General features: G+C 45.7%; 1 protein-coding gene across 16 annotated transcripts in view; it reads left to right on the top strand.

Annotated features, from left to right (window-relative positions):
• Positions 1-17,949, top strand: part of FBRSL1 (fibrosin like 1) — a 308,187-nt gene that overhangs the window by 76,229 nt on the left and 214,009 nt on the right. The window lies entirely within an intron of this gene.

The raw sequence follows: 17,949 nt of genomic DNA, 5'->3' as shown, positions 1-17,949 counted from the left end.
CAGGGTGCTGGGGTTTGCTGTGCTGCATGTGGCTGAAGGTTCCTCAGAGGAAGTTTACGTGGTGGGGGAGTTCACGCTTTCTTGTTTTATCTCGTATCTCAATATGCCCTTGCTGAAACCTACACCCAAAACCACGACGTGTAAGGGGAGCAGCAGAGGAAGTAACAGTGGCGTTAACTCATAATGCTATTGTAGAAGTGAGACGAATGACATGTTTCGGTGACCTTAATAATAGGTGAACAAGAGAGAACGAGGAAAAGAGAAGGAGTGAATTAACTTTGTGGATGCTATTGGCATTAGAGAATGCTGCCAATTTATTGCACGGTACAATTTAAAATAATTAATTGCACAGTTCTGTGGAATAACATTTTGTCCTCGTGCTCAGGAACTGATTTTTTTTATGTCCCAAAATGGTTTTCCCTGTACTGAACTGCTTGGAAATAAACAGATCAACAGAGGGTGAGTTATTTGGGCCAATGATAAAACTACCTGCATATCTCTGGGTTAGGGAGGGTTTCCTGTAGGTTAGTGGCCTTTGCTCAATTGAATCATATCCGTCTCCTTTTTTAAACTGTGATTCATTATTAAGGGCTATAGACAAATCTTCATTGTCTTAACAGAAAACATAGATGCAACTGTAACTTAGCAAAACAGATACAATCCTAAGTGAGATCTCACACCATAGAAAGGCTCTGATAACATACTGAGGTGTGGTGGCTCTGCTGCGAAAACTGCAAATGGGAGAAAATCTGTTGTGTGCTGCAGGTTGAGGTTTCTCTCTTTCTCACTTGGTGTTTCAGCCTGGCTGCAGTGTAGCAGGCTGCTAAGATGCAAACATACCGGGGAACATAGCTGCGTGTACAGCAGAAGGGCAGCACTCCTGTGCTTGTGATGGGTGGGAGAGCAGAGAAATGGCACCATGTCTGCTTCCATAAGGGGAGAGCCCAGCAGGGCGGGCAGGTTGAGGAGCAGGAGTCGGATGGGTGCTGGAGTGATGGCTGCACATCTGCAGCGCTGCTCCACTAGGAGAGGAGTGTGCAGCCAAAGCCCTGCCCAGCCATGTGAAGGGCTTCTGGGCACTCAGTTTTCACTTCCTAGCTCCTTAGCATTTCAGCATCGCTGTTCCTTGTTGGGTCTGGCCCCAGTCACCACGATTTGCTGGGTGGCATTTTAGAAAGTGAAATAACGGCCAGGTGCCCTTTCTCCTTCTTATGGCAAGTAAGTCAGTGGAAGTGTAAAGTCCTGCTTATGTGATGCAAAAGGACCAGTGGCAAGAAAGCCAGGCAATGCAGAACAAGGGAGACAGTGTAAAGGAATCCGCAGTGTACAACTTGTGTGTGAGAGATGAGTTGCAAAGGGATGGAAGGCCTTTCAGTGCTGGCAGCCAGCAGGGCCCGGTGCTAGATTAATACCAGACAATTTGTTGGAGTAAAACCTTTTTGGAGGCAGTGGTGTAATTCAAAAGTTCAGTCGTTGCTGTACCCAAAAGTTGGTCATTGTCCATCTTGCTTTAAAACCTGTTGGTTGATGGGCTTGGTGCTATAAGAGAAATGTTTAACTTCCAGCTGAAAATACCCAATGTTCAGCTTAGCTCCCAGTGACTGCAGCTGGTCTTTCATTTTTCAGTTCATCACAGGTCAGGAACTCAAAGGCACTGAGGCTGAGTAAAATTGTTTGTCGCTCTGAGCTCTGCTTTGGTTTTGTGTGAATTGTCTGCTTCTGTGGCACTTTGTTTCGTGACTTTTTTAAAGTTTGCTTTACTATACTGTTCTTGGAACAAACACAAGAACCAAAGATACTTTTTAATTAGCCCCATGGCCCATCCGGGGTGTATGTGCTAACATCTTGGCTGTACAGTGTATTTCCAATGAAAGGAAAAAGTTTGCCATAGAGTCTGGTAACCCTGAGGTCAGTTTTGAGCTGAAAATTGCTTTTGATTATGGTGTTAGTGTATAGCTCAAAAAAATAAAATCAAAAATCTAGCAAGAACTCATGGTCCTTACAGTGATGTAAGTAGCACACTCAAGAAATATCACATGTAGATTTGAAGGAAATTAATGATTTTATTTATAAATTCTTTATAGATACGGTCCTGTACCACTAATTGTGGGCATTCCAAGTTTTGCAACCAGAATGGTGGAAAGTTGGTATCCTGTGTCCTCGTGGTGGCCTTGTCTGCAGTGCTCTGTACTGGAGCACAGGCTGACTGGTCCCTGCAGTCCAGCTCCAGGTGGTGTGCCCAGTATGGCTGGTGTGCCCAGTATGGTTGGTGTGCCCAGTATGGCTGGTGTGCCCAGTATGGCTGGTGTGCCCAGTATGGCTGGTGTGCCCAGTATGGCTGGTGTGCCCAGTATGGTTGGTGTACCCGAGTGCTGCTGGCTGGGCACTGGGCAATCCTGGGAGCTGTTTGAATAACTCTCTACATGCATTCTCCAACGAGCTGCACTGTCAGTCTCTAAGAAGGCACTTTAGGACTGTATAGCCGTTAGCTGTTTGCAAACTTGAGTTTATCTTTTTGTTTTAAACCAGTTCTTTACTATGGTAGGTCTGTTTCGGAGGCTGTCGGGTGTGGTTCTTAGGTTTTCTGGGCATGGTCATGCTTAATCTTGGGGCAGTTCCTGCTAGCCTTGAAATGAGCTGCTCAAGCTGAGATTTTGGGCCCTGTTTAGCAATTGGAGCACTGCAGGTGGCACAGCATGTGCTTTTAATTCATGCAGCATCACACTCAGACCAGTCAGTAATTACCAAGGGGAGAAAATGGGAACACTGAGGAGGATAAAACATGCATCATTTTTAAAAGGCTGATGAGCCAGTGCTGTCAGCTTCAGTGGTTAAACTCCGAAAATGATCTGGGGAGTCACCAAAGCCATGTGCTCTCTTTTTGTGTCCTGGTTAAGAACAGCAGGTTAAGTCAGTGGGTGAAATTTCCTGCTGCCATCAGTAGGTGAGGACTGACCTGCAGAGCCTAGGCAGCAGCCTGAGCAGCTGAGAAGTTAAGTGCAGAGGGATATTCTTAGTGCGATGAGCCAAAGATTCAGAACTTGTTCTCAGAAATCATTCATGTTTACAAGGCTCTTCAATGTAAGCATTTTCCGTAGCAAAATACAAGCAGATGTTGACACAAGCATGATTATAAGGCTCATGATCAAAGTTAAATCAAACCTTCTCTTCCAGTTTGCAAAACAAATTTTCCCCACAGTGTTCACACTGTTCTTCCAAAGCTGCTTAATAGCATCTATGCCAAGTAGCAGGCTGGTTTAAGAGGAAAAGAGCTTGAAGCATGAAGATTAGGATATGACAGCGAAGAAGCCCGAGGCCAATAAGTGCTGTGTAACTGGCAGGCATCAAGCTGTGATGGGTGGAGGGCGGTCACAGATTTGTTTTAAGCGTCTTTCCCTCCCACTAAGGACTCGCTGTTCTCTAAGAGCCCTGATTCAGATCACTTCTAGGGAGCCAAGGGAGAGGGCGGGAGAGAGTAATAAATGGTCCCTTGAAAACAAGAGTCAGTAATACGTGCCACATAGCCTATGTAAGTGCAGGCAGTTTCCTGCTGAAGGTTCATTTCTGAGAGATTGAGAGCACTCGAACAGGATGCTGCAGCTTCACCAAACGGTTTCGGTATCAGTGTGTTATCTGTGGTCATTCCCCTCCGCAGCTTGCGGCGAGCTTCTGGTTAGCAGAGAAAGACACTTCGAGCTGAGCTGGCATCAGTTCCCACCTACTTAATCATGTACGCTGCGAGCTGTGCGGTTAGCTCGAGTCCCCTGGTTGTCTTGTGGATTGCCAGTGACAGGAAGGTGGAGATGCATTGAGTGGTTCAGACAGGAATAGCTTGGTTATCTGATGGTCACCCCAGAGACTGATAAAATTCGGTGAGCTCTTTTCTGAGAAGACATCAAAAAAGCAGAAACTGTTGTCTGTAACCACCTGAAGAGTTTATAACGTCAAGGGAAATTTTTCTTATCTTAAAAGCCTCAAAACTGTTAACCCGTCTTAACCACTGCAGACCACAGCCGTGCCTTAAACTCTCGGTGTGTGCGATGGAGCCGGCAGAGACCGTCCTGTGCAAAGGCTGTAAAGTTATACTGGGGAAGTGCTATTGATCACATCTTCAAAAAGTACTTTGGCCCTTCAAATTGGAGGCAAACAACTTGAAACAAATGGGAGGAGCCGGTCTTTTCTGAGGGATCGCGCTCCATGTTTGCAGGCAGCTCAGTCTCCTTGAGGCTGGCAGTTGCCTGGAGTTTGAGTGCGGAGTGATGAGTCACCCTTCAAAGCACAGCCTCCCTGATGAGCCTGAAGCCAAAGGGATGGTAGCGGTGCCATGGGCTTGCAAGGGTTGGAGGGGTGCTTGTCATATTCTCAGGACCGCTTAGGGCACCTGATTTATTTTCCTGGTACGTTTGCTGAGCGGACTGCAGGATTATAATGGACAAGGTTTAGAGGGAGACCTTGGGCAAACAAGGTTTTAAATTAGTACTTTAAAGGTGGCCTTGGGCAAGATGCTCCGAGCCTCAGTGCCTGAGGTCCTCGTTGTTCAAATGGACAGTGGTAGTCATTGCCATTGCAATGGAGATGGACAGATTGGAAGTGTTGTACTCGGCTTTGCTCGGTGTTTGAAATAAAGAGGACATGTTTGTGAGGACGTGTGTCTGCATGTAGGTAGGAGGTAGGAAATGCTTTTGTCTGCGTAAGCTGCGCAGCTCCGTCTTTCAGTGACAACCATAACAGTCAGTGCTTTTTGACTCAAAGCTATTTTCTTTCCTGGTGCAGATTGTCTGGTATGCATAACGTGTTAATTTAACAAAGCATTTCTTTTGATACAGCTTTAATTTTTTAACAACAGCTCGGAGGCAGTGATGTACAGATTATATATTGTCAGTTTCCCAATTAAAGTTTTACAGGAAAATACTCTGGTTTTGCTTTAAGCCTGTGTTGAATTCTTCCTTCTGGCATTTGTGCAAATGAAAACTGTGCTGTTGCAAAGCATCCATTTGAAACCTTGAAATATTTATTGCAGCTGCACTGAATACTGAAGCAGAAATCTTCCTGTAGGCTTGTTGATGTCTGTCATACGCATATATTTTGTAATTAAATGCCTGGAAGTGTGTGTGTGTGTGTGTGTGTGTGTGTGTGTGTGTGCGCGGTTGGTTTCTGGTGCTTTAGGTTTTTTTGCAGGTTTTGTTGCTGAGCTGTTTTGACTGAGAGATGATTTTAGCACATCCCTTTCAAGAGTTTCTGTGAAATCTTAGCCGAGGCAAGACCACATCTTTGAAGTATAATGCAATAAAAATGAGGCTCCTTTTAGTTGTTGTACAGAACACTGAGGAGGTGGCTAAACTGCTGCCCTTCCTCGAATGCCAGACCTTGTGAGGGTCACCCCTGCAGCATCACATGCCTGTTTGGAGGACGTGGCATGGAGAACATCCAAAAGGACCAGGAGGAAATATTTTGCTCTTAAAACATTACCCATGGACTGGACAATTGCAGCCGTGTGTAGTTTTTAATTTTGTATTCTCTTTCTCCCTCTTCTTCCCAGCCCTTTGTCTTAGATAAGAACGAACCAGTGTCTTTTCATGTTTCTGTCACCTGGAAGCAACAGAGTCTGACCATATCCAGAGCACTCTGCTAGTCCGGGAAAGCCTGCAGCCCAGAGGGGGGTCGTGATCGTGCGCAGCCTGAACTGGAACTCAAAGCGATGTAGAGCAGCTACTGGGGAGCACGAGGAGCCCACAGCTGCAGCACCAACAGAGTGCACCACTGGCAGGCTGTGGAGCGAGTGCCAGCTGGCAATGTCCCCTGTGCCCTGGTGTCAGGTGCCCTGGTGGCACAGGCAAGGCGCCGGCCTCGGCACGCTCCCACCAGCAGCATGCCCCAGCTCAGAGGAGCATGGCCAACTGCACGTTGAGTGATGTCGGGAGGAATTGAACTGGAGGGTCAGCTCATTTAGATTAACCTGCAGCGGCATTATCCATTGCCTGGATTTGTGAGGAAGCATGGTAGCACGATGATGTTTGCAGCAGCATCTCAATCTAACCGTGAGCAGGTTTCTGAAAGGGGGAAGGGGCAGCTGCTTTTCTGGGTAGTGAGCGTGAGCCCTGGGGGTGCGGGGAGCCAGCAGCCCTCAGCAGGGCTTCAGAGTGTGCTGCCAGTAGAGTGCTGTGTGCTGCTGAGGTGCCAGGGGAGCCACCTGCCTGCCTTGGAACCAGTGCTGCGCTCTCGTGTGGTGAGTTAGCACTGCCCTTCTTTTCTCTCTTTGTTTTTATTTCCAGCCGATCTCTTTGGATTAATCCTACTGGTAGATAATTATGACTTTTATATTCACATCTTTTCCTCAAGCTTGGCTGTGTTATTTTTGGACAGCTCTTTAAGACTTCATTATTTTTTAAAACATATTGTGTCTTTATTTGCGTATTCATATTTGAGAACAAACAAACAATATGTTTCACAGTGCATCTTTGTTCAAGTGTTTTTCTTAGCAAATAGAACTTTTTCAGGCATGCCAGAATCAGCTTCATTATATAAATCCTATTTATGGCTCCTAGTTAGAGCAGGGAGGGGAGGGAATTTAAAGGTCTGTTGCCACAAACACTCTTTCTGGGGCTGTGTGAGGAGGTATTACTGCAGGTCCATAGAGTAGTGGCCTTTTTGTCTGTCTGTTTTGTCAGCATTTCTTCTTATATTCTGTGTGTTATTTCCTTTGTTGAACACTGGAGCAGAGGCTGAAAACCTGAAGGCCTGGGGAGCTGGGCTGCATCTGCTGGGTGAGGGGCATCGTGTAGAAACCCCCAGCAGGCACTAAACAAGATGAGGCTTCTCCCATTGCTGCGGTACGATGGGCTCGTGATACATAAATGAAAAGAATGGATATTTATGTGGGAAATAAAAGCCAAGGCATTTGTTATCAAAACGGAAAGAAATTGATTCCACAGCAGAATTCTATCCCAGTGACTTTGTTTGTATAATGGGCAGCGATTGATGTGAAGTTAATCGTTTTATCTGAGGGATGCTGGTGCAGGCTGGCAATTAGTAGTCTGCACTGCTGATTGGCGGCACTGTGCTTGGCACACAGGGCAGAAGGCTGGGCAGCAGAGCCTGGCAGGCCCCACTTCATCCACAGATTTGGTGGGTCTTAAGCTATCGTGGGGGAAGGCAGAACACAGATCCGTGGATTTTGGAAAGGGCTTCTATTGATTTCCTCAGCTGAATGATGGCCTCTGAGCTGTTGGGTTGGCAGGATTGATGTGGTAGCTGCCTTTCAGAAATAAATGCTAAAATCTGGCAAAAAGAAAGAAAATCAGTTCCTCAAAAGCTTCCAGCAATGCTGCTATTCTGAATAGCAGTGGGAGTTGTTTGGGGCAGTGTAGTGTTAAAAGAAGTCTCAGTGTTTGAACATGCATGAAGAGGTATGCAAATGAACTTCAGACCAGTCTGATGTTTAGGAAGAAGGGCTTTGGCACGTTTTCAACTGAAGTGTCCACACATTGCCTGTCTTGTTGGCCCAGAGTGCTGTGACGCATTGTGCATCGGTGGCTAACGCTTTAAAGTTTCTGTTCAGGTGGTTGGATCAGCAATCAGATGGGCTCGTTGGGAAGATCAAAGAGGAGGGCAGGTTCTCAAAGGAGAAAGAAAAATTAGAAGGGCAGTTTGCAGTTTCACATTAATTTTCTTCAGTGCTATACTGGACGGCCAGGGAAAATGAGAAGATCATTGCAGGAAGGGGCTGAATAGTGTTGAAATGTGCAGAAACAAAGCTGTGGGGCTGCCTGCCAGCTCTTTGTTGTGGGCTGCAGGGGGCAGGCAGGATGGATCGCAACCTCAGGCATGAGGTGTGCAAATGGTTCGGTGTCTGAACAGTGCGTTTGGCACAGGACAGGTTTTTTCATGAGCTTTTGAGGACGAGGGGTCTTTTTGTGGGTTTTTTTTTCTGGTTTGTTTTACTGGAGGGGTGGAGTGCGAAGATCCTCAGTAAGTCTGCTTCATGCTTTGCACCTGATCTGATCAGAACCTTATCTCTGGTCCGTCTGCGCCTTGGGCAAACATCCTTGTGCCATTCTGTTCAGGTAGCTCTTTCCCTCACTGGCCTTGGACAATGAGTGGGAGAGCAGCGGGGCTTTCTTCATCTCTGTGGTGGGAAGCCGCAGCAGTCCCAAGAGAGCTCAGCACATGGGGCAGAGGGGCTTTGCGGGCTGCATGGGGTCAGATCATGGCTGCGGCTTTACTTTGCACGGTGTTTTTCACTCACCAGAGCTTCTCAAGTTGATCGATTTTGTCAGAATTTGCTTTAAAAGAAATGAGTTCTTATCAGCAGTAGTGAAATCTAAGGCAAACATGTCATTGAAAATAAGCTTACAACAGAAAAAAGCTTTATCGAGATCTCATGAGTTGAGGTTTTGAGATATTTAAACACGTTCAATTGCTACCAAGCTGGAAGCACATGTAGGAAGGACGTGTACTTAAAGGCACGTTGAGCAGCCAGATTCAGAGCTTCTCAGAGCCTTACTGTTGGTGTTCTCTGGTTTGAGATTTGTAGCAATATGCTTCTAATAACACTGTGTTTCATTTTGGTCAGAATCTGTTTCCCTTTTACCCAAACCTCCTTTTTAACAGTAGGTATATCTCATTCCTCGCTTAAGGAGTCTGTTTAGTGGCTTTCTACCTTTTCAGTTCGCAACCACTGTAAGAGAACCACCACAAAAGTGGTGGAGCTCCTTAGTTTGAACAGAAGGCTGTCTTGACCACAGGCTTGCTCTTCTTAGCCGTGTTCTTACAGCTAATGTAGAAGCACAAGGCAGAGCTGGAGGTCTGGTGTCCCAGGGCTGACGGGCAGCTTGGCACAGTGCAGCACCAGGGCTGATGGCAAGCAGTCCTGCAGAGGTTGTGCTCCCTCAGGCTCTGTGCCTACCATGGTGGGCTTTCCTTGTCCTCACTGGAGCTGGGATCCCATTGGTTTGGATGTTGCATTGGTCTCTGATGCCTCTTTAATTTCACTTGACTGGTGTTTTTGTGATGCTGTGGTGCCGTGAGAGTTGCAAGTGATCCCATTACTCAAGGAGACCTTCCTTGGTTGGAAAAACTGCTTTTCAGTGAAAATCATCCTGGAAGTTAACATGTTCATTAGTCGCTGGAGTGACTCACGTACTGCAGTACAAACTGCAGATTATTTCACAACGTCCTCGTCCGGTTGCTTGCACACACGTTGCCTTTATATTAATCCTTAAAGCTGCAGTCTTGAATGCTTATAATTTCAGCATCCTGAATGCTAACCAACAAAGGAAGCGTGGTTTTGTGTTCAAAGCACAGGGCGAGGAGCCGGCAGGTCTGCACCGTGCTCCTGGCACTCCTTGATCTTACCGGCGGTCTGGGCACGCCGCTTGCTGAGCTGCTCAGCATGATACAAGGCAGGGAAACCTCGGGGTGTCGTGGTGAGAGGGCTGGTGGACGTGCAAAGCACTGTGAGGGGTGCACGTGTCGGGGTTGGGAGGTTACCAACCTGTCCCAGCGGCCTCCTGCTTCTGCTCGTGAGCCAGCCACAAGGAGTCCCATCCCTGGAGGTGCTGGAGGCTGTGGATGGGCCCTGGGCAGCCTGACGTGGTGGAGGCAGACAGCCCACGGCAAGGCTTGGAAGGACTCTTCCAACCTAAGCCGTTCTGTGATCTGCAGTGTTTTTTTCCCTCATGATATTTCTGTGTTCTGCACGCAGGGTTGGAGGAGAAGGGGGGATGGCAGACTCAGCACACGTCAGCAGTGGGTCACACAGGTTCCTGCCGGCCCCTGCTTGTGTCCCACCACAGCACATTGCCTCTGCCCAGGAAGCTCCTGCAGAACCCTGCGTGCCGTGCTCCAGGTGGCCCCTTGTTAGCTCTGCATTTCCCTGATTTCTTTGCGTCTCCAGGTCTGAGTTAGACAGTTTGGTGCTCCATCAGAGCAGCCCTTCTCTGGCTGCAGCAGGAACGGCCCTCGGACGGCCGGGTTACTCTGCAGCCCTTATCCCCTCTCTGCAGCCCTTATCCCCGCTCTGCAGCCTTTATCCCCGCTCTGCCCGCAGCGCCGAGCCGCACGCAGGTGTTCCTCCGCTCTGCCCTCTCACATGCACCGCAAATTAGTAACAGAAGCTAATGGCCCAGCATGCGGCCATCAAAGGGCTGACAATTCCAGCCTTTCCAAAGGGCCCTTTATGTCACAGCCCCCCACGAGACCTGTCCGGCTGAAAAGCCCATTTGTCTGTCCCTGTGTGCGGGCCTGCCGCAGCTCCACGGCCGCTGCTGGCCCCACGCTGCGCCCCTGACTGTTGCTGCTAGCAACAGATAACATCGCTGTTCCCCGCAGCGGGGCCGCAGCACATCAATCATCCGGCTCAGATAAAGGCCCCGGGCCTTTGGCCCCATCCCTCGGTTGTTTCTAAATAATTTCCAGTGGCTGAGCATGCTATGGTGTAGGCTGGGTAATTCAGTCCAGAAAACTTCATTTCACTAAAAATGCTTTGATTTCTCCCTTTTTTTCTCCTTTTTTTTCTTCCTTTTTTTTTTCTTTTCCTTGAGTAAAGACTGTTTTTGTTCAAATAGATGTTTGTTTCGAAAGGGGGAGTTTAGCTGATGAAAGGGATGCCGTGAAAGTTCAGAGTGAGAATAATAAATAGAACTGTGTGGCTAAATGTAAAGTACAACCACGCGGGCAGCAGAAAGAATGAGCATTGACTGGGAGCCACAAAGCGAGGGGAGCTCCATGGGAAGCCTCGCTCTGCGCCGGCGTCCTTCAGCTTCCTGAATACATTTAAATAGAGATTAATCTTTATATATGGGTAACATCATCTCTGCCACACCTTTATTAAAGAGATTTATTGCCGGGCATCAAATTACACTTTTAACACAGCCTAGTTGATTTTTGGTAGCAGCAAATCATATTTGTAACTACAAATAACTAAACAAATGTGACAGTAGCAAATTCTCTCCTTGACACAGCTAATTCTTCATCCTGTCTTAACGTTCTGCTGTAAAGCCATAAGGAGTTGCGATGCTTAGAGCCTGGCAGTCCCAGGTTTTGTCCTTACCACTTAGCAGTCCTTCAAAGAAGAAACCACTGCAGTCTGTATGGAGGAGCATTGCAGTCTCAGCAGTGGGAAAATGCTATCTTTAGACAACTCCTTCTGCAATCTGGCTGGCTTGTGCCGTGCATGTAGGTAGGATGCAGAATACCCAAGGTAAAATCCAGCGTTAGGTCCTAGATAAAATCTCTGTGGAAACCCTAAAAATTAAGTCTTGATCACATTGCCCTCTGCACATGCATCTTTGCATACTAATTGCATGGACCCTTTGTATTTGTTGTGGATACTAGTTACCACTAGTTGGCAGTGGGAATTGGAGGCTAATTCACTAATGCTGCTTTCAACCTCCCACTTCTCAAGCCTCACCTTTCAAGGCACGTTGGTCCTGCTGGTATCTGCTTAGTACAGGCTTGGTCCAGTATGTGTGCACTGCTGCTGTTGGGTGGTGATGAGTCTCTCCCAGTTGTGGAGGTCCAGCACACTTGTTGGTCAGGTACAGCTGCAGACTCCAGCTGCACAGCAGTGGTCAGGTACGCTGAACAGCAAGTCCTCTGCAGTTGTTGGAAACCTGAACTGGTTTGCTTTGCTTTGAGCATTTGATACTCTTTAGAGAGAAATGCTCCATAATATTTTTATCTTAGTTTACAAATACAGTTGTAAACATGCGGTGTAGCTAAGGTAGGATAAATGTTCAAGGACCTGCAAAATTTTAAGAAAACATGTACTTTCCAGCATGAAAGATGCAAATCAGAAACGTGCATGGCTAAATCCAAACTAGAGGGAATTTGGGAAGTATGCACAAGGAAGTAACAGAGCTGAATTCCTGTGGCTATGTTTAAGCTAAAAGGGGCTTGGCTAGTTCAGTTCTGACATAATTGGCATTAATGCGAGCTGAGCCTTTCGTTTTGGTAGGACAGGACTTCATCCAGAGTGCTCCTGGATGTGCTGAGCTTCTGGGGTATGTGGAATATGACGTGTGTGTCCTACTTCTCTAAATGAGATACATGATGAATTTGAGAAATTTTCTGTAAAAATGAAACATTAGCTTGACAGAATATACCTGTCCAGTATGTCCTTCACTATCTTCTATGAAAACAAAGCAAGTTTTATCCTGCTAGATTTTGACGTAGGTAGCAATAAAATATTTTCCATCCAGCAAGGTGACTGCAAATTGCTTGTGTCCCATCTTACTGATGTGCCTCTACCCTGTTTCCCCCTTCAACTTAAATGTATGTATCTATATATTAAAAAATACTTCTGTATGATACTGCCAAAGAAGTAACACAGGGAATGACAGAGAAGGGTAGGCTAGAATAACCCTGAGGGTGCTTATTTTCCTCAGCATTAGCTTCATATCCACATTCATTATGTGAATGGGCCAGGGAAACAGTTTCTGTGACAAATTGGAGCGCAGAGTAGGTTGAACGGACTCAGTTCAATTTTAGGTAATGGTGTACAATCATCTCTATGGCAGTGCGGAATGCGTGGCGTAGTCCCTCATTTAGAGAAGTTTGAATGCATAAAGCCCTATAAGAAACACTGTGATAACTCACTTTCGTGTTTTTAGGGAGAGTTGCCATGCATACAATTAGCTGCTCCGTTCGCTCCCCTCCCTTCTTTCAGTAGCAGCAGCAGAGCTTCCCTCCACCTCCAGCACCTGCTGTCGGGTTGGCACTTGCAGCAGCATGCAGCTGGGAGGAGGATGGGCAGCCAGAGGCAGGTCTGCAGGAGGTGGACAGGCACTCTGACACAGCTGTCATTATGCTGTGGCAGGCAGGATTGGTTACCCTTCCATGGCACTGCTGCGTGCATTTATCAGATGAAAGGCAGTTTCAGTTTGAATGGGAAGATGAGTGGAGTCGGTACTTTGCTGCAAACTGCTCTTGGGCAGAGCAACCTGCAGCATCTTAGCTAACACGTCTGATCCTTGCCATAGAGCATGGCTAGTATTGTGCTGAGGAGTTGCTTGTGGAAAATGGAATGGCACTTGTTGATAAACATTCTTCTTGCTAATTGACCGCTGTGTTTGCAGACAGATGCACAGACCTCAAGCTTCCCACGTACTCGTGCAAATCCCTAAGATGGGCTAATTAACTTCTCCATCTTCATGGCAAGATCTCCTGAACGGTTATGCAAAGCAAGTGAAAGAAAGCGCTGGGCTGCAAAGAGGAGGAGAGCCAGGCTGCATACAATTTGTGTGTTAAGAAGCAGCCCATGCTGCGTGTCTTCCGTCAATGGGAGACACAGAATTTCCAATTGAATGGGTGGGGGGGGAAGAATCAGCAGTAAGGAAAGATCCGGAAGTGCAGGCTCAGGCTCCCAGTTTTTAGAGGATGTAGTTTATGGAAGCAAGGCTCTCAATTCCATAGCAGTAATGGCATGTTTTGATTTCCCTTGCCCACAGCAAGCCGACAGCAGTAGATGTAACCTAGATTGAGCACGGCATCTTGTTTGAGCCAAGTCTAGCAGATGTTAATGTTGGAAATAGATCCTCTGCAGTTGAACGATCACTCAGATGAGCAAACGGAGATCCGGCTCTCCCCAGCTCAGCCCCCTGTCACACCGCCCTCAGAACGCACCTCCGCTGCTCTGTGGGATCCTCACCTCACCTGCCAGGGTTTTGGTCACGTCTGAGGTCTGCCATCGTGAGATGCTGAACAAATGACGTTTCCTTCTCAAGTCTAGGCTAATGTGTGAGATGAATGCTTTGTGATAGTGGAAAAGTAAACCACCTCCCCATTGTGTCTCCGTCGGACACCGTTCCTTAGAGTGGGAAAACGTGCGCTTTTGTAGGGAGTTTCTTGGTCCTCTGTGCAAACTAGGCAGTACCTTTTAAACGAGGTTATAAATTCTAAACTGCAGTGGATATGTGTTGATGTAATCTGTTACCCACAGACCTGTTCTACGTGTTGCTCAGAATTGTGCTCCCATTTCCACCCCACGTTGGCTCTGGTTGTTAAGGAGAGCTTTTCCGAAGTGGAGAAGCATCCAAATAGCAGCTCATTTACAGTAACAAGATGTGTGTCTGCTCCTTAAGAAGTCTGCGCATGCACACACGCACACACAGGCTGCTACATTATTTAGATATAAGGTTGGTTGGGGGATTTTTTTGCTTTTTTTTTTTTTCTAGAAATACAGTTTATTTTCTGAAGCTGTCTCTCCACCCTTTTCAGGAACATTCTTGCAAAACACAGCAGTAATGCTGGTGGCATTAGTGAAGCTGAGGGATTCTCCAGGCCGTACTGCAGTCTCTCTGACTTTAGTACTGGCTCAGTAAGAAGAATTCTTGCTCATAAAAAGACAAAATTCTGCTTTCTCTCATTTGAGACATTCAAAATATCTATTTGAACATTAGATCTACCAATTTCTATTTACAGTGTGCCAGAAGTGAGAACAGCTCTGGTTTCCCATTTCTCCAGTGAAGGTAATGGTGAGAAATGAACCTCTGAGCATCAGAGGTTTCTTTTTGGGCTCTGTCAGAAGGGAGCCCAGAGCCATTCTCCATTGGGGATCACACTGGAAGCTTCCAGACCTCAACAAAAGCAAGAAGCTTCAACCTGCTTTAAAGGGCTTGTCTAATAGGAACACTATGGGAATAATTTTAATCTCAGTGACTGCATCTTGGCAGGAGGAGGCTTACTTACATTTAAGGTGGGTTGGGTTTTTTTTTTTGTTTATTTTTAATTAGATCCAGGTCTGCTGGCAGCATTTTCTTCCATTTGTGTTAGATTGATGCTTGACTTGACCTAAATGGTTCATAGCTGCTACAACTTTCCAGTCTTACTGCCTTAGTTTAATGGTGTCTGCTGGTTATTGTATGCTGTGCATTACCCTATTGATCTCCCTCGTTCTTGGTGTTTCTCATTACACGAGGGGATGAGATGACCCTGCCGTACCTGGCATTTTTCCAGTAATGTGGGCTAACTCTGCACCCAGTCTTGCAGCTCCTTTCAACGTGGTGTGGATCCCAGCACCTTGTGTGTTTAAATTATTGCAGAACTGCACTATTTTGAAGCCGCTGTAGCACTGCTTAAAGAACTCTGCACATAAAACAACTCATTAATATTTGTGCTATTCAAGGTTTGCCAAAAGTGTTATGGTCTGTCTTGCCTCCTCCACTCTTTGCTCCTTTCTGCCATCAAAATGTCTGCAAGAAAGTGTGGGCAAAATTGATTCCCCTGTGGCCATTTCAAACTACACAGTTCGGGCTCATCCTTTGATCCCTCCTCATGACTTTATTTCATTATCCCTTAAGTATAAGGAGGAAAGTTAATGACATCATAAAAACTAGAACTCTATAAAAGATGTTTCTGCTGATTTACTGCCAATGTACTAGCAGCATGTCATATAACTGCCCATTAAAGATGGTGAGTTGCACTCCTGCCTGCAGCATTCCTTATCATCAGCCCTTTTATTTATGACCAGATTATAGGGATTGGGTGAGCACTGTAAAACGTAAAACTTATTTTTATCATGCCTATAATTAACCCTTTAATTATGGAATTGAGTTGCATCTACCCTCCTTTTTTATTTAAAACCATATAGTTAAATATTCCTGTTTGTCTTCAAAGGACTTAGTGCATTGTTGAGAGAATGTAGTTCGTGATTTCTGGTTATAGCAAATCTTTGTCCCTTTCCAAGCATCTCCTGAAGTTTTCTGATCATTGAAGAGCCTCAGAGATGATAGGAGCTTCCCTTCTCAGATAAATAAAATCAGCATTTTCCTGCTCAAGGAGGTTGAACTTGGCCCACAAAAACCCCAGTGTTCTTGCTTGCCTACTCCTTGAACTTCTCGGCCTTGGTAGCTGGAAGCATTCTGCTCCAGGTCTGAAGATCAGAAGGTTTCCATCCTCAGCAGCTTTTAGAGTCAGTTGCTCTGCTTTTAGAGCTGACTGGATTCTCAGAGTCGGGGGAGAGTCATCATATTGTGAAAGCAAGGCTTCTTTAAGAGTATCTCTGGTAGATGGGCTGAGGGAAAGGTTGGGTTTTCGAGTGATTAATTACTTCTGAGAACCTTGGACGGTGAAATTGCCTGTTTAAAATTAATCATATTCCTTGTGCATCAGGCATCTTCCATGCAATCGTAATGGTTTGTTTGCTTGATACCCACACTGGATCTTAGTCTCAGCAATGCACTGTGATCAACTTTATACATTATTAAAAGCTGTTTGTCTTTTTCTGTCTTTTACCCAGTGAAGTTCTGATTTCGTTTTGTTGGTTATGAATTGCTGACAAAGAACAGAGTTTCCTCAAATGAAAAGCAAGAACAAAGCTTTCTGTTCATACCATCTCTGTCACACAGGTTTCATATTAATACCTACATAATTCTTGAGAATGTCTAAGAAGAAATGTTCTGTAATAGCTGTTTCACTGGGGTTTTCCCTTGGTTGGACATGAATTTCAGATCTCCTTGTGCAGTGCTGATAGGTTGTCCTAGGGAGGCAGCAGCTTGAGGCGTGCTGTGCTGTGTTTGTCACTGGTCTCAACCAGGAAAATCTCTCCAATGTTTTCAGTTGTTTTGAGCTGGTTTCCTCCCCCTCCGTCCAGAAGAGGGAAATGCAATGCATAATTGCATAAGCTTGTTTTTACTTGTGTGACTGATGGAATAGGAGAAGTTCCAAATGAGGAAGTCATAAAGAAAAATAATAAAGGAAGGAAGCAATGAATTAAACACTCAGTGCTTTGTTGTAGGGCTGTGATTTATGAAGAGGTATTTATTTCTTACAAAAGGAACTCCATCTCTGCATAAAGTAGCACAAATAATAATGGTTTAAGGTATTGATGTGTGCATAGTGGACCCTTGCTGCCTCTGATTGCTCACATTCATTTTATTTAAGATAAGGTAGATATTTTTTATCTCATCAGGGCACTGATGCTCGAAACCTAAGCAATAGGCGGTGGGTTTACTTTTGATCTGTCCTCATTTTATGAGGAATAAAGAACAGCGGGTACCACATTGTTCTGAGGAAAAGGTATTGAGCATGAAACACGTTCTTAATTACAAGATTATTTTAATTGATCTGATGGGTGTAAATGATGCAGACAACCCTATTGCCTTCGAGGCAAACCTTGGTGTGTGTCCAAGTGCGTGGTAGGTGAGTGTTCAAATTGAATGGAGACTTCCCAAGTCCCTGGATGAGTGAGTGTGAGACTCAGAACCCACCAAACAGGCAAGAGGAGCAGTTTGCATGAGCCTGTCTCTGCATACTGTTTTTAAGGGTGCTGGTATCGGTTCATTGGCTTATTGAGAAATCCAGATCATAAAGGCTAGATGTTCCATGTATGCATTGGAGCAGGTATTCCGGGAGCTCTCCTCCCCCCTTGTCTGGGCTTCCAAAGATCCAGGCTTGCTGAAAGCTTAATTAATAAATGAGTAATCAGTTCTCAGCTCTAGGGTATCAATTTGAAGCAAAAATTGATTTTCATACCCAAATGTCTTAGACTATTTATATTCTGAAACTGCTGTGCGTATCATAGTTCTATTTAGAGAAGTGTCCAACTCCACTCAAGGACAGGCAGCCTGAGGAGTAAATTAATTCCTACCCATCAGAGGATGAGCATCACAGAAGAGCTTGGAGTATCAGTGTGCCAGTGAGAAGGAAGCTTGTGGTACTTGCATCGGAGTCGAAATTGGCCGAGTATTTAAAATTCACATTTCATTGCTGCCAGACATTTACCTAGCATGAACGTTAATAGGATGAGAGGGGAAAAAAATGGAGTTCAACAATAATACAAAGTTCTCTGTTTATAATGTGAGAAATCATCAATTAATTCCATACCTGGAATAAAGCATGCCCTAAGGCCTGCCATCTGCCCACATTTAAACTTGAAGATAATAGATTTGGAAGAGAAGTTTGTAATTATTTGCTAGGTGGTTCTGATTAATTTACAAGGAAAATTGCTAA

The sequence above is a fragment of the Meleagris gallopavo genome, chromosome 17, assembly GCF_000146605.3.
Source record: "Meleagris gallopavo isolate NT-WF06-2002-E0010 breed Aviagen turkey brand Nicholas breeding stock chromosome 17, Turkey_5.1, whole genome shotgun sequence".
NCBI classification, from domain to species: domain Eukaryota; kingdom Metazoa; phylum Chordata; class Aves; order Galliformes; family Phasianidae; genus Meleagris; species Meleagris gallopavo.
Note: the sequence above shows the minus strand (reverse complement) of the source record. Positions and strands in the feature narration are given on the sequence as shown.